Consider the following 14,786-nt stretch of genomic DNA (forward strand, 5'->3'; position numbering starts at 1 on the left):
CATTGACCCCAGTAACTTCAGTTTTCTTATGACTCTTCATCGACCTGAAACGTTAACTCTGTTTCTCTCTCCACAAATAGCGCCTGACCTGCTGAGTATTTCCAGCATTTTCTGTTTTTATTGTAGATTTCCCGCATTTTGCTTTTGTATTGATGAGTAGGTGTCACTTGATGGCATTATTGATGACTCTACCATCACTTTACTGATAATTGGGAGGAGGCTGTTAAACAGTACTTGGCCGGATTAGATTTATGCTGTGCTTTTGTGGAAAGGACATGCCTGGGCAATTTTCCACATTTTCGAACTGGTCGCAGATGCTCAGCAGTCTGTGGACCAACAGCGGGTCCGAGCAAAAGACGGCGACGCGTCCATGTACAGGGAGGCCTTAACCTGAGTGCCTCCGCTGCCTGGGATCGTCACCCCTCTTATGCCCGAATCCCTCCTGATGGACTCGGCAAAGGGTTCGATACAACAGACGAACAAGACAGAGGAGAGAGGACAGCCCTGCCTGACTCCAGATTTGATCGGGAAGCTTTCTGATTCCCATCCGTTGATTAGAACTGCGCTACTGATGTCTGTGTAGAGCAGTTGGATCCAATTGCGGATTCCCTCCCCAAACCCCATTTTGGAGAGCACGTCCAACATGTACGTGTGCGATATTCTGGCGAAAGCCTTCTCCTGGTCCAAGCTGATTAAGCAGGTGTCCACCCCCCTGCCCGCACATAGGCGATCGTATCTCTGAGTAGCGCGAGGCTACCAGAGATCTTCCTGCCGGGTACGGCGCAGGTCTGATCCAGGTGGATCACCAGCTCCAGAGCAGACTTGACCCTGTTGGCGATGACCTTGGACAGAATTTTGTAATCCACATTAAGCAGCGAAATGGGCCACCAGTTTCTGATTTCTTCCCTCTCCCCCTTCTGCTTGTAGATGAGGGTGATGATGCCTTTCCTCATCGAAGCATACCCCGTACACTTCCAGCAGGTCTGGGCCCATCCAGTCCCACAGAGCCGAATACAACTTGATAGGTAGGCCATCACTTCCGGGAGTTTTACTCGTCTCGAAGGACCGGACGGCCTTTGTCAGCTCGTCCAGAGTTAGCGGGTGATCCAGACTCTCCCGCTTGCTGTCATCTAGCACCTCCGAGAGAGACGACAGGAAAGATTGGGAGGCCGCGCTGTCTGTGGGCTTCGCGTCGTACAGCCCAGCATAAAAGGATTTGCTGATCCTTCGTATGTCAGGCTGCGAGGACGTCACAGAGCCGTCTTCTTCCTTCAGGCTGTCGATCACAGGGCTCCCTCTGTGTACCTTTTGGAAGAAGAAACGCGAGCACGTCTCATCCTGCTCCACGGAGCGGACTCTGGAGCGGAAGATGATCTTGGAGGAGTCTGAGGCATAGAGCGAGTCTTGCTGGCCCTTCACCTCTTGGAGTTCCTCCCCGACATCGACCCCCATTGACTGCAGCAGGAGCAGATTCTGCATACTTTTCTGGAGTCGGGACATTTCCCTCTGTCTCTCTCTCGCCTTCTGAACACCTTTGAGGATGAAGAACCTCTTGATGTTCGTCTTGATCGTTTCCCACCAGTGCGCCGGGGAATCAAAGAGGGGTTTCACGGTTCTCCAACCTTTGTAATCCCTTTTGAGTTCCTCAATGTTTTCTGGGGTCAACAGTTTGACGTTCAGCTTCCATATCCCTCTGCCCACTTTCTGGTCTTCCTGTGGGTGACAGTCGGCCAGTAAGAGGCAGCTGCTGGAAGATCATCAACTCGGTGAAAGACGCCCTTTGGTCTGCCCGAAACTTGCTGGTCTTCCAGAGCAAGGAGTTGTCCACGACCGAGTGTTGCAGACTGGTACATTCCAAGGTCCAGGAGTACGTGTTGAGGGACGCACTAAAGGTTGGTGCCACCGCCGCAAAGGCGCGATGGGGAAGGGCCACAGTTTAAGGTCCTCCCGCTAGTGTACACCAAGGGGCTGAAACCAGTAGAGAACCCTCCTCGGGCCGTATGATGTACAAGTGTGTAAACTGTAAATGCACTTGTAATCTGTTGATTTAAAGACAGTACCATGTACTGCATTCATGTGTATTATGCCATATGTAATACGATTGGTGGATTGTAATGTAATGTATTTTGACAAGTGTTGGAATGTATCTTGGCCCCCTCGGGCTGTATAACTTATAAAATATGTAATGAAAATGTACCTGTTTGTGTAAAGAGAGGACCATGTACTGCTTTCATCTGTAATATGATTTGTGGAGTGCATTGTAATGTATTGCAACAAGCTTTGATATATATAATGATAACTGTAATGTAATTTGTAAATTGAGTGCCATGTACTGAAGTTAATTTGTATTGTACCAAATGTGGACTGTATTGTCATGTACATGAACAAAGATTTTTATGAATAAAGTATATATTTTTGGAAAAAAAAAAATCCACATTTTCGGATAGGTGCCAGTGTCATAGATGTACTAGAACAGCTTGGTTAGGTGAGCGGCTAGCTCAGGTGCACAGGTTTCAAGCAGTACAGCCAGGACGTTGTCAAGGCCCATAACTTTTGCTGTTATTATATATAAGATATGACAATACATTGACATTTGTGTATATTAAAAACAGAACAGCAATCTTTTCAATTCAGTCAGAGAACTGCAGCTTGAAGATGTTGAGGCCGATTAACTTGTCCACGCTCTACACGTGTGCTAATGATTTTTTTTTTTAAGTCACATTTTAAAAATAACTATAAATTACATTAAATTAAATATTATTAAAAAAATTTGAAAAAAATAATTAAAGTTTTTTATGGGGCTAAAAATATTCTTACCTTTTAAAAAGTATTTTTAAATTATAAGTGAGTGAAACATTTTTTTTTACTTTTTTCAACTCTTATGTTTTTACCAGGCGTAAGATTTCTAAGGGTTTTCAGCGGGTGGAGATTCTGCAGAAAGCGAAACTCTCTGCCTGCGGAGGCCCTTCTCCAGGGCAGCTGGAGTTCTTGACAGATCGGAATTGCCGGTTTTCAGCGCATGTGCTTGGCATGCCTGAAACCGGCATTTCCGATGTCCCTACGGGTGCGTACACAGCTCGTACACAGCGTAGTCATCAGAAAATATGGGCCTATATCTGCCCCCATTGTTACCTTGGCACCATTGCGTTAGTCTGTTAGAGAAGAGTGTCCTGGGAGCCTTGGGAACTCTGCGCTAGGACTATTTTTTTTAGCATTGTGGCATTAATTTTTGGAAGAGAAAACACCTTTCTAGAGGGCGTGTTGCCAGCTTTCATAGCTGAAAGGGCCATGGATCTTGATCTCTAACAGCTAGGCCAGGATTTTCATTGGGCCGTGGAGGCGTGATTGGAGGCATGTGGGGGGTTAAAATTGCGAAAACTGGTGGTCGGGACACCCCCCCCGCCTGGTTCCCGACTCCGAGCAACTTTAACTCAGTCGTGTCTAATGGTCCCGACTCCGTCCCACCTCCAACAGGCGGGATAGGCCGTTAAGGCCCTTAACAAGCACTAAATAGTCTCTATAATCCTATTTTGAAAGGCCCTTGCGAATTTAATCCTTTTCCCATGTGAAACACGCCTGGTGGGAAACACGATGGTGAAACCTGGCGGGAGCACTATTGGATTGCTGACTATCAGCTGCAGGTCAAACATTAAAGAGGAGATTTTATCAGCCATCATTTGCAGGTGGCAGGACTTTGTTGTCTCAGGTCTGGGGGAACTTTTAGAAGGCATAACCATAGCTGTGGAAGTTTGGAGCCTGACAGCCATCTCCAGTGTGACCTCCTGGGAAACCCCTCTCGCCACCCTCACTGAGCGCTTCCTCAACTGAGGCATATACCAGAAGCATGGGAACCATTTATTTCCTTCCCTTCTGGGCATTAGATGAGCTCGAGCAACAGCCGCGGCACCAGCAGAACCAGGAACAACAGCAGCACCAACAGCAGCAGCAGCAACAGGAGTGCCAGGCTGCTGCTCACCCACCTGAAGCTGCACAGGCCAGAAGGGGCCAGTGCTTGGAAGCCCGTCGGCGCAGGAGATACCCCCCAAAATAGGGTCTACAGACACAGCGTCAGCTACCTCAACATGTCTGAGCAGCAGTGCCAAAGGCGGCTCCGACTTTTGCGAGATGTAGTGAGTGACATCTGCGCAATGCTGCAACAAAGTGAGAGTCAAGTAGTGAGTGTAGTGATTCCATAGCATCGATACTTAGAAGGAAACAAAGATGGAGTGAGGTGGCAAAACCAAGGGCCCTCCCTGTGTGTTGTCAGTTGTTTGCAAAGCATCAGAGTGATAGGGAGTGTGGTAAACCACTGTTGTTAGTATTGTTGTTCACTGTTGTTTACTCTTGCACATTGTTGTACTTGTCTGTGTATGCCTCAGCTGACTCCGCCCCTGGCTCCACCCTCATGGCCGGGTATAAAGGTGACTGCTCGGCAGCCCCCTGCCCTTTTGGATACCAGGCAACCACGAGAGGCATGCTCTGTTCTTTGGTAATAAAAGCCTGTTTGTTACACTCTCAACTTCCAGTCTTTTGTAGTAATTGATAGCGCATCAATTTTATTACCAAAGTTAAATGTTGGCTCCGAATGCTGATCAACCGATGGCGCAAAACGCTGAGCAGCAGGCGCTGCTGCGAGCCCTCAGACCAACATGCCTGGACCTAGACCCCCAAGAAGCGGGTTCATCGACTAAATTCGCACAATGGCTGCGTTGCTTTGAGGCGTATCTGGAAGCCTCAACCGTGACTCTCGATGAAAATAAACTGAAAATCCTGGCCTCGAAGGTGAGCCACCAAGTCTATACTTTAATCCAAGATGCGACGACCTACGCGGCGGCTATCGACCTACTGAAAGGGCAGTATGCACGCCCGGTTAACACGGTCTATGCCAGGCACCTTTTAAGATCTCGCAGACAGCAGCCCGGGGAATCGGTGGAGGCCTTCCTACGGGCACTGCGGGTACTCAGACGCGGCTGCGACTGCAAGGAAGTATCGGCCGCGGCACATGCGGAGGGACTGATACGAGACGCTTTCGTTGCGGGTCTAAGGTCCGACTACTCCCGGCAGAGGCTGCTGGAGAAGGGTGAAATAGACCTGACAAAGGCAGTGTCCCTCGCGCTCTCGCTCGACGCGGCCCACAGAAATATGGACGCTTTCTCCCCTAATCGCCCCGCGCCGTGGACGCCGCAATCTTGGGCCATGGGACCGCCACCTCTGACTGCTGCAGCGATGTCCAAGGCACAAAAATGCTATTTTTGTGGCCAAGCTAAACACCCTAGAGCACGCTGCCCCGCGAAGAATGCTACCTGCTCCGGCTGCGGGAAGAAAGGTCACTACGTTAGCGCCTGCAAAGGGAAGACCGCTAACGCCAGCAGCGCCACGTGCGAACCGTGGGCGCAGCCATCTTGTCCGCCATCTTGGGCTCCCCCAGCCGTGTGGGGATCGGGACCGTGGGCACCGCCATTTTGTCCGCCATCTTGGACGCCTCCGACTTCGGTTACGGGGGACCCGGACTCCACCACCGCCTCATCGGACGACCGCATCGACGCGCTTGAACATACGCTGGCTTCCGTGACGCTGGATCAATCTCTCCCGCATCAACTGTCCAGGTCCATGATGGACATTACGGTAAACGGCCGCGCCACTACCTGCCTTTTTGACAGCGGGAGCACGGAGAGTTTTATACACCCCGACACGGTGCGCAGTTACTCTCTCCCGGTCCTGCCGACGCGTCATCGCATCTCTATGGCTTCCAAAGCCCAGTCAGCGGACGTCGGTGGCTACTGTATGGTGACTCTTTCAGTGCGGGGTACTGAATACAAAAATGTTAAACTTCTGGTCCTGCCCCATCTCTGCGCTGCCGTCCTACTGGGGTTGGATTTTCAGTGACACCTTAAGAGTGTCACTTTAGCGTACGGTGGACCCCTCCCCCCTCTCACAGTCTGCAGCAGCAGTTTTTAAATCGCCCGCCGCGCGCCATTTGCAGCCTCTCCACCCCTAAAGTCTCCCCCACCTCCTTGTTCGCTAACCTCACCCGCGAATGTAAGCCCATCGCTACCAAAAGTAAGCGTTACAGTGCCGGGGATAGGGGTTTCATTAAATCCGAGGTAGCGAGACTCCTGAAGGAAGGGATTATCGAGAGCAGCAATAGCCCATGGCGAGCACAAGTGGTGGTGGTGAAGGCTGGCGGCAAACAGCGCCTAGTTATTGACTACAGCCAGACGATCAACCGCTACACCCAGCTGGATGCATATCCACTCCCCCGCATATCTGACATGGTCAATCAGATAGCACAATACCGGGTGTTCTCGACGATTGATCTGAAGTCGGCATACCACCAGCTCCCCATCAGGGCTGAGGACCGCCAGTACACAGCTTTTGAAGCTGACGGTCGGCTCTATCACTTTCTCAGAGTTCCCTTCAGCGTCACCAACGGAGTTTCTGTCTTCCAACGGGAGATGGACCGGATGGTTGACCAGAACGCGCTCCAGGCCACTTTCCCATATCTAGACAACGTCACCATCTGCGGCCACGACCAGCAGGACCACGACGTTAACCTAGAGAAATTCCTCTGGACAGCCCAGCGGCTGAATCTCACATACAACAAAGACAAATGTATGTTTCGTACTACGCGCCTTGCTATTCTTGGCTGCGTAGTGGAGAACGGAGTCATCGGCCCAGACCCCAATAGAATGCGCCCCCTTATGGAGCTCCCCCTCCCCCACTGCCAGAAAGCACTGAAGAGATGCCTGGGGTTTTTCTCTTACTATGCTCAGTGGGTGCCCAACTATGCGGATAAAGCCCGACCCCTCATCAAGTCCGCCTCCTTCCCCCTGACAGCAGAGGCCTGTGCAGCCTTCACTCTCATAAAAGGAGACATTGCGAAGGCCACAATGCACGCTGTGGATGAGTCCCTCCCTTTTCAAGTGGAGAGCGACGCATCCGACTTTGCCCTAGCTGCAACCCTTAACGAGGCGGGGAGACCCGTGGCCTTTTTCTCAAGGACCCTCCAGGGCCCCGAGATTCGACACTCCTCTGTCGAAAAGGAGGCCCAGGCCATTGTGGAAGCCGTGCGACATTGGCGGCATTACCTGGCCGGAAAACGATTTACCCTGCTCACTGACCAGCGTTCAGTGGCTTTTATGTTTCATAATAAGCAGCGGGGCAAAATCAAGAATGACAAGATCTTAAGGTGGAGAATCGAACTCTCCACCTACAATTACGATATCTTGTACCGGCCCAGGAAACTCAATGAGCCCCCAGATGCCCTATCACGTGGTACGTGCGCCAACGCGCAGGTTGATAGACTACAGACCCTCCACAATGACCTCTGCCACCCGGGGGTCACCAGGTTCTTCCATTTTATCAAATCCCGTAACCTGCCCTACTCCATCGAGGAGGTCAGGACCATGGCCAGGAACTGCCAGATCTGTGCCGAGTGCAAGCCGCATTTTTATAGGCCAGACAGAGCGAGCCTGATCAAAGCCACGCGCCCCTTCGAGCGGCTGAGCATCAATTTTAAAGGGCCCCTCCCCTCCTCTGACCGCAATGTGTACTTCCTCAATATAATTGATGAGTACTCCCGTTTCCCGTTTGCCATCCCTTGCTCGGACATGACCAGTACCACGGTCATTAAATGTCTGAATGACCTCTTCGCCTTGTTCGGTTTCCCTAACTATATCCATAGCGACAGGGGCTCATCCTTTATGAGCGACGAACTTCGGCAGTACCTGCTCGCGAGAGGCATTGCTACAAGCAGGACCACCAGCTACAACCCCCGGGGGAACGGCCAGGTGGAAAGGGAGAATGCGACAGTCTGGAAGGCAGTCCTTTTAAACTTAAAATCTAAGGGCCTTCCAACCTCCCGCTGGCAGGAGGTCCTCCCTGCGGCGCTCCATTCCATTCGGTTGCTGCTCTGTACAGCCACCAATGCCACTCCTCACGAGAGAATGTTCTCCTTCCCCAGGAAGTCCACGTCGGGGATTTCGCTACCAACATGGCTGACTTCTCCAGGACCCGTCCTACTGCGGAAGCACATGAGGACCCATAAGGCGGCCCCCCTCAGTCATAGAGTCATAGAGTAATACAGCACGGATAGAGGCCCTTCGGCCCATCGTGTCCATGCCGGCCATCAAGCCCTGTCTAATCTAATCCCATATTCCAGCATTTGGCCCGTAGCCTTGTATGCTATGGCATTTCAAATGCTCATCCAAATGCTTCTTAAATGTTGTGAGGGTTTCTGCCTCCACAACCCTTTCAGGCAGTGAGTTCCAGACTCCAACCACCCTCTGGGTGAAAAAGTTCTTTCTCAAATCCCCTCTAAACCTCCCGCCCTTTACCTTGAATCTATGCCCCCTAGTTATTGACCCCTCTACTAAGGGGAAAAGCTCCTCAGCATCCATCCTATCTATGCCCCTCACAATTTTGTACACCTCAATCATGTCCCCCCTCAGCCTCCTCTGCTCCAAGGAAAACAAACCCAATCTGCCCAGTCTCTCTTCATAGCTGAAGCGCTCCAGCCCTGGTAACATCCTGGTGAACCTCCTCTGCACCCTCTCTAACGCGATCACATCTTTCCTGTAGTGTGGCGACCAGAACTGCACACAGTATTCCAGCTGTGGCCTAACCAGTGTTTTATACAGCTCCATCATAACCTCCTTGCTCTTATATTCTATGCCTCGGCTAACGAAGGCAAGTATCCCATATGCCTTTTTTACCACCTTATCCACCTGTTCCGCCACCTTCAGGGATCTGTGTACCTGCACACCCAGATCCCTCTGACCCTCCGTCTTGCCTAGGGTCTTTCCCTTCATTGTGTATTCCCTTGCCTTGTTAGACCCCCCAAAGTGCATCACCTCGCACTTTTCCGGGTTAAATTCCATTTGCCACTGTTCCGCCCATCTGACCAACCCATCTATATCGTTCTGCAGACTGAGGCTACCCTCCTCGCTATTTATCACCCTACCAATTTTAGTATCATCCGCGAATTTACTGATCATACCCTTTACATTCATATCCAAGTCATTAATGTAGACCACAAACAGCAAGGGACCCAGCACCGATCCCTGTGGTACCCCACTGGCCACAGGTTTCCAGTCACAAAAACAACCTTCGACCATCACCCTCTGCCTTCTGCCACTAAGCCAGTTTTGTATCCAATGTGCCAAGGCACCCTGGATTCCATGGGCTCTTACCTTCTTGACCAGTCTCCTGTGCGGGACTTTATCGAAGGCCTTACTGAAATCCATGTATACCACATCCACTGCGTTACCCTCATCCACACACCTAGTCACCCCCTCAAAAAATTCAATCAAATTAGTCAGACATGATCTTCCCTTGACAAAGCCATGTTGACTATCCCTGATTAATCCTTGCCTCTCCAAGTGGAGACAAATTTTGTCCCTCAGGATTTTTTCCAGTAATTTTCCTACCACTGATGTTAGGCTCACTGGCCTGTAGTTCCCCGGTTTTTCCCTACTACCCTTCTTGAATAATGGTACTACATTAGCGGTTCTCCAGTCCTCTGGCACATCCCCTGTGGCCAGAGAGGTCCTGAATATATGTGTTAGAGCCCCCGCAATCTCCTCCTTTGCCTCACACAGCAGCCTGGGGTACATTTCATCCGGGCCTGGGGATTTATCCATTTTTAGGCCAGCTAAAACCGCCAATACCTCCTCCCTCTCGATGTTAATATGTTCGAGCATATCACAGTCCCCCCGCCCTATTTCTATGTCTACATCGTCCTTCTCCATAGTGAAAACAGATGCAAAAAATTCATTTAGAACCCCTCCTACATCTTCCGGCTCCACACACAGATTGCCACTTTTGTCCCTAATGGGCCCTATTTTTTCCCTAGTTATCCTTTTACCCTTAATATACTTATAAAACATCTTCGGATTTTCCTTTATTTTGCTCGCCAGTGTTATTTCATGGCCCCTCCTTGATCTCCTAATTTCTTTTTTAAGTATCCCCCTGCACTTTTTGTACTCCTCTAGGGCTTCCTCCGTCTTTAGCCTTTTGTATCTACCAAAAGCCCTCCTTTTTTTCCTAATCCATTCCCGTATATCCCCTGACATCCACGGTTCCCTGTGGTTTTTGGAACCACTCTTGACATTTATGGGAACATGTTGCCCTTGTATGATCTCAATCTCCCTTCTGAAAGCCTCCCATTGCTCCGATGCGGATTTTCCTACAAGTAGCTGATCCCAGTCCATTTTGGCCAGATCCTGCCTTATCCTATTAAAATCGGCCTTCCCCCAATTTAGAACCTTTATTTCCGGCCCATCCCTGTCCTTTTCCATGACCACCTTAAATCTTACCATATTATGGTCACTATCACCAAAGTGCTCACCTACTAGCACTTTTTCCACTTGGCCGGCCACATTCCCTAGAATTAGGTCCAGTACCGCCCCCTCTCTTGTAGGACTTTCTACATGCTGGCTCAAAAAGCTCTCCTGGATGCACTTTAAGAATTCTACACCCTCTGAGCCTTTCACACTTTGACTATCCCAGTTAATATTGGGGAAGTTGAAATCCCCCATTATTATTACCCTATTATTTGCACATTTCTCTGAGATTTGCCTACATATCTGTTCCTCTATTTCCCCCTGACTGTTTGGAGGCCTATAGTACACTCCCAGCAAAGTGCTTGCCCCCTTTTTGTTTTTAAGCTCCACCCATATGGCCTCATTAGAGGACCCTGCTAATATATCATCCCTCCTTACTGCAGTAATTGACTCCTTAATTAATATTGCGACACCCCCTCCTCTTATACCTCCCCCTCTGTCTCGCCTGAAGATTCTGTACCCCGGAATATTGAGCTGCCAGTCTTGCCCCTCCCTCAACCATGTCTCCGTGATAGCAACAATATCATACTCCCATGTGTTTATCAACACCTTCAGTTCATCCACCTTATTTGCAAGACTCCTTGCATTAAAATAGATGCCATCCAGCCTTGCCCTTATATATTTGCCCTGGTCGAGAGGGTGAGCCTCCTCCACGCCAACCCGCAGTATGCTTACGTGGTGTACCCGGACAGGCGGGAGGACACAGTCTCCATTCGAGACCTCGCACCTGTGGGTGCTCCTGAAACACCCTCTTTGCCACCCACCGCTACTCATGCCTACCCCCAGGACACAGTCCCCGCACGAGACCTCGCACCTTCGGGTGCCTCTGAGAGACAACCATCGCTACCTCCCATTACCCGCGCTCCGACCCCTGTAGACGGTATGCAGCAGCCCCAGGGCCCGCCACCGGCTACACCTCCTCTGAACGAGACACCGGGTTCAACGTTGGATGCAGCACCATCACCGCCGCTGCTGCGATGCTCAGGACGGCTTACAAGGCCTCCTGATAGACTTCAGTACACGAACTTTTAGTGCACTTCACCCCGCCGGACTCAATTCTAAACAAGGGGTGAATGTGGTAAACCACTGTTGTTAGTATTGTTGTTCACTGTTGTTCACTCTTGTTCACTCTTGCACATTGTTGTACTTGTCTGTGCATGCCTCAGCTGACTCCGCCCCTGACTCCACCCTCATGGCCGGGTATAAAGGTGACTACTCAGCAGCCCCCTGCCCTTTTGGATACCAGGCAACCACGAGAGGCATGCTCTGTTCTTTGGTAATGAAAGCCTGTTTGTTACACTCTCAACTTCCAGTCTTTTGTAGTAATTGATAGCGCATCAGGGAGTGTGAGGGCTGCATAGTCGAATAGTTATGTGAATGTGACCATCGAGAAAAAGGGAATGGGTAAGTGTGCATGGATGTCAGCATCAAGTGGGATGTGGAGGAAGAGATTGCTGAAGCTGCATGCTGGTGAGGAAAGGCAATGCAGATCAGATTGAGGGTGATGGGAAAATCATACTCACTTTTCCAGTGCGGAGAAGGTCATGAAATCTCTTGCGGCACTGAATCCAAGTTCTGCGGGTAACTCCCAAGGAGTTGACCTCCTCAGCCACCTGCATCCACACTGCCTTGGTCTGCTTGGGAGGCCTCTTCCTCCCTGTAGAAGGGAAGAGCACCGCCCCGTTGGCTGCGGCCCCATCTACTAATGCCTGCAAGGCCACCTCGTCAAAACGAGGAGCTGATCTGGGTCTCCCGCTGCTCATGGTGCCTCCAGGTCCCTCTCACTCCACAGTCAAAATGCTTGGCAGTCTGCAGAAGAAGCAAGGCTTGCTGTAGACCTTAAATGCAGCCGCAATGATGATGTCATCGGAGGCGACTTTCAGTCAGGAGAAACCCATTTGCCAAGGGTTCCCACATGTTGGAAATCAATTGGACAATTAAGTTAAAATTGCATCAATCTCCCACATTCATTTAGATTTGTGTGGATAACACAAAATGCGGATTACACGACACCAACCTGCACCTGAATGAAAATCCAGCCCCTAGTGTTCAAATATAGGATACTTTATGAGTACAAAAGCATACATTGGGGATGTGACTAGCAGTTTCCGACACATGGCATCAAGTGTGGAGGAGTACACATCTCACGTGTGGGGTGCTGATACACAGCATGAATGCATGCAGACAGCCTTGGAATGAATCGCAGCTCCAGGTACATCTGCAGCAGAGTCCCTCACAGCAGGGGCCTCATTGCCAGCATAAGGATCTCTCACCAATGCTCCGACTGCTACATGTTCGACATTCAGCTCTACTATGCCCTCCTCATCGGACAAGCTTGCTGATGAGCTTGGCAAAATGAGAAGGGGGATCATTACCACCTCATACAATGTCACTGCTGCGATGAGGTCTGTACAGTCTCAGATCAGTGAGCAGAGTGACCTGGAGACTGGGCGCAGGGCCAGCCAGAATTGGCAATAGATAACGCTGCTGCTATATCTCCAGATGGCTACATATCCGCAGCAGCGCCCCTAAGCTCTTGATTGCACAAGAACCTGAAAATAGGCAGGGCCAGATTGTCCCTGCACCAGTGGAAGGGCAGTAGCCTGAAGCAGGGCTGTCTGGGGTCCTTGCTCACTGAGTTCAAGAACCACCTCATTCCATGAGCCTCTCACTAATGCTCAGCTGCCAGCTTACTGCCCAGCTCCCACCATAGGGACTGCATTGAGAAGGAAAAGGAGAGTAGTCAGGCGAGTACAACATCACTCTCCGACAGGAACGGTGGGAGCAGACACTAGTTTCAGACCCAATTCTGCCTTTGGTTATAAAATGTTTTCAAAGCAGTTGATGCTGTGCGCAATTTCATTTAGATAAATAAAGATGAGCCAACATTTGTGCTGGGAGAATGATGTTACTGGGGAATGAGCAGGTTGTTCATGTACATATTGTGGGTACAGTTTGATTGCATGGAATGGGAGCCATAGCAAGAGGTGAGGAACTGGGCTGGTTTGTGCAGAACATTGCGGGTGGGTGGGGGTGGGGGTCACCAATAGATATTTAAAATTCCTCTCCAGAGCCATCCTCAAAATGAAAGAATCATATGAGCTGCCGGGGAACCTGGCATTAAATTGCGTTGTTTTGTGGTGATGGCCACAGGCCTCCTGCACATTAATAGAAGCAAATGCTTTGCTGCAACCAAAAAGAAATTCAATGCTGTGGTGATCCCCATTGGCACTAGTAGATCTGTGCCAGGCCCGCAGTGTGACTGCAGGTCACCCTGCAGCAGGTTGCGCAACTCCTTGTTGAACCTATAATCATTCTCGTTCCTCGGTGAGGTGTGCAAAAGTCCTGTTGGGTCAGTACATTCTGCCAGTTGAGTAACGCCTTGAAGGTGCCCTCCTCCTTTCATAAGAAATAGGAGCAGGAATAAGCCACCCGACCCCTCCAGCCTGCTCCGCAAATGGTGGCTCAGCTCCCTGGAATCCAACAGGACTTCCTGCACATCAGTATTCCATCAACGCTTTGTTTGTTCAACGATTCGGACCCCAGTAGAAACACAGCACGAAGTCTGTCGGCTGTGTTACTGGAGCAGACACTAGACTGCCCATTTGTCCTGTTACTTTGGGTGCTATATACGGGAACATCAGCCCCACTGTTTACTGTTGTGACCACTTGTCCAAATTTTAACTATCAGTTAAATGTGAAGATGTCCAAACATCTCTTTTCCCCCGAACATGTCCAGTTCCAATGTTCCAGTCTATGGTGTAATTCTTGCTTAGTTTAGCAATATTCACCCCTCCCTCCATCAGGATAACCAGTGTTCAATCTATGGTGTCCCTCTAAATAAACTAGCCATCAGGCAATCCTTCCTTTTCCCTGCTACAGTAACCCAGTCAATCAATGCTCAGCTTTGTTTGACTCAATCGATAACGTAACTTACAGTCAGCTAATTTCTTCCCTTTTGATGTCATCTTGACATCAAGTCCCAATTCATGTTGAGAATTGGTGTAAGAAAAAAATTGTTCAGCAATTCTCTGGATGATGAAGTGTAACAATGAAAGTAGATAACTGTGTATTTGACACCCTTTCTCGCCTCTCCCTCTAGCGTGGCCAACATTTAAATTTGATAGGCTAGGGAGAATGAGGGGAAGTTCGTATAAGTTCTGTAAGCAGAGAACCAGTTTAGATGTCAGAAGGTTTTCCTTTTCGCAGACGGTCATTGCACTATGGATTAAGTTGCTAGCCTGTGCATTGAGTGTGGATTTGTTGCAAATGTTCAAAAGGGAGCTGGATGAGTTCCTGGAGGAGGGTGATATCGCTGTGTTTAAAGGGCAGGTGGGGTACCTCCTGGTCACTGTTTCCCTCCTGGAACTCACTTTAGATCACCTTTGGGAGGTCAGAGAGGAATTTCCCAGAATTCTTTTTCCCTGAATTGGTCTAGAGTTT

The sequence above is a fragment of the Somniosus microcephalus genome, chromosome 7 (genome assembly GCF_052327205.1).
Source record: "Somniosus microcephalus isolate GS21.2 chromosome 7, FLI_Smic_1.0, whole genome shotgun sequence".
NCBI lineage: Eukaryota > Metazoa > Chordata > Chondrichthyes > Squaliformes > Somniosidae > Somniosus > Somniosus microcephalus.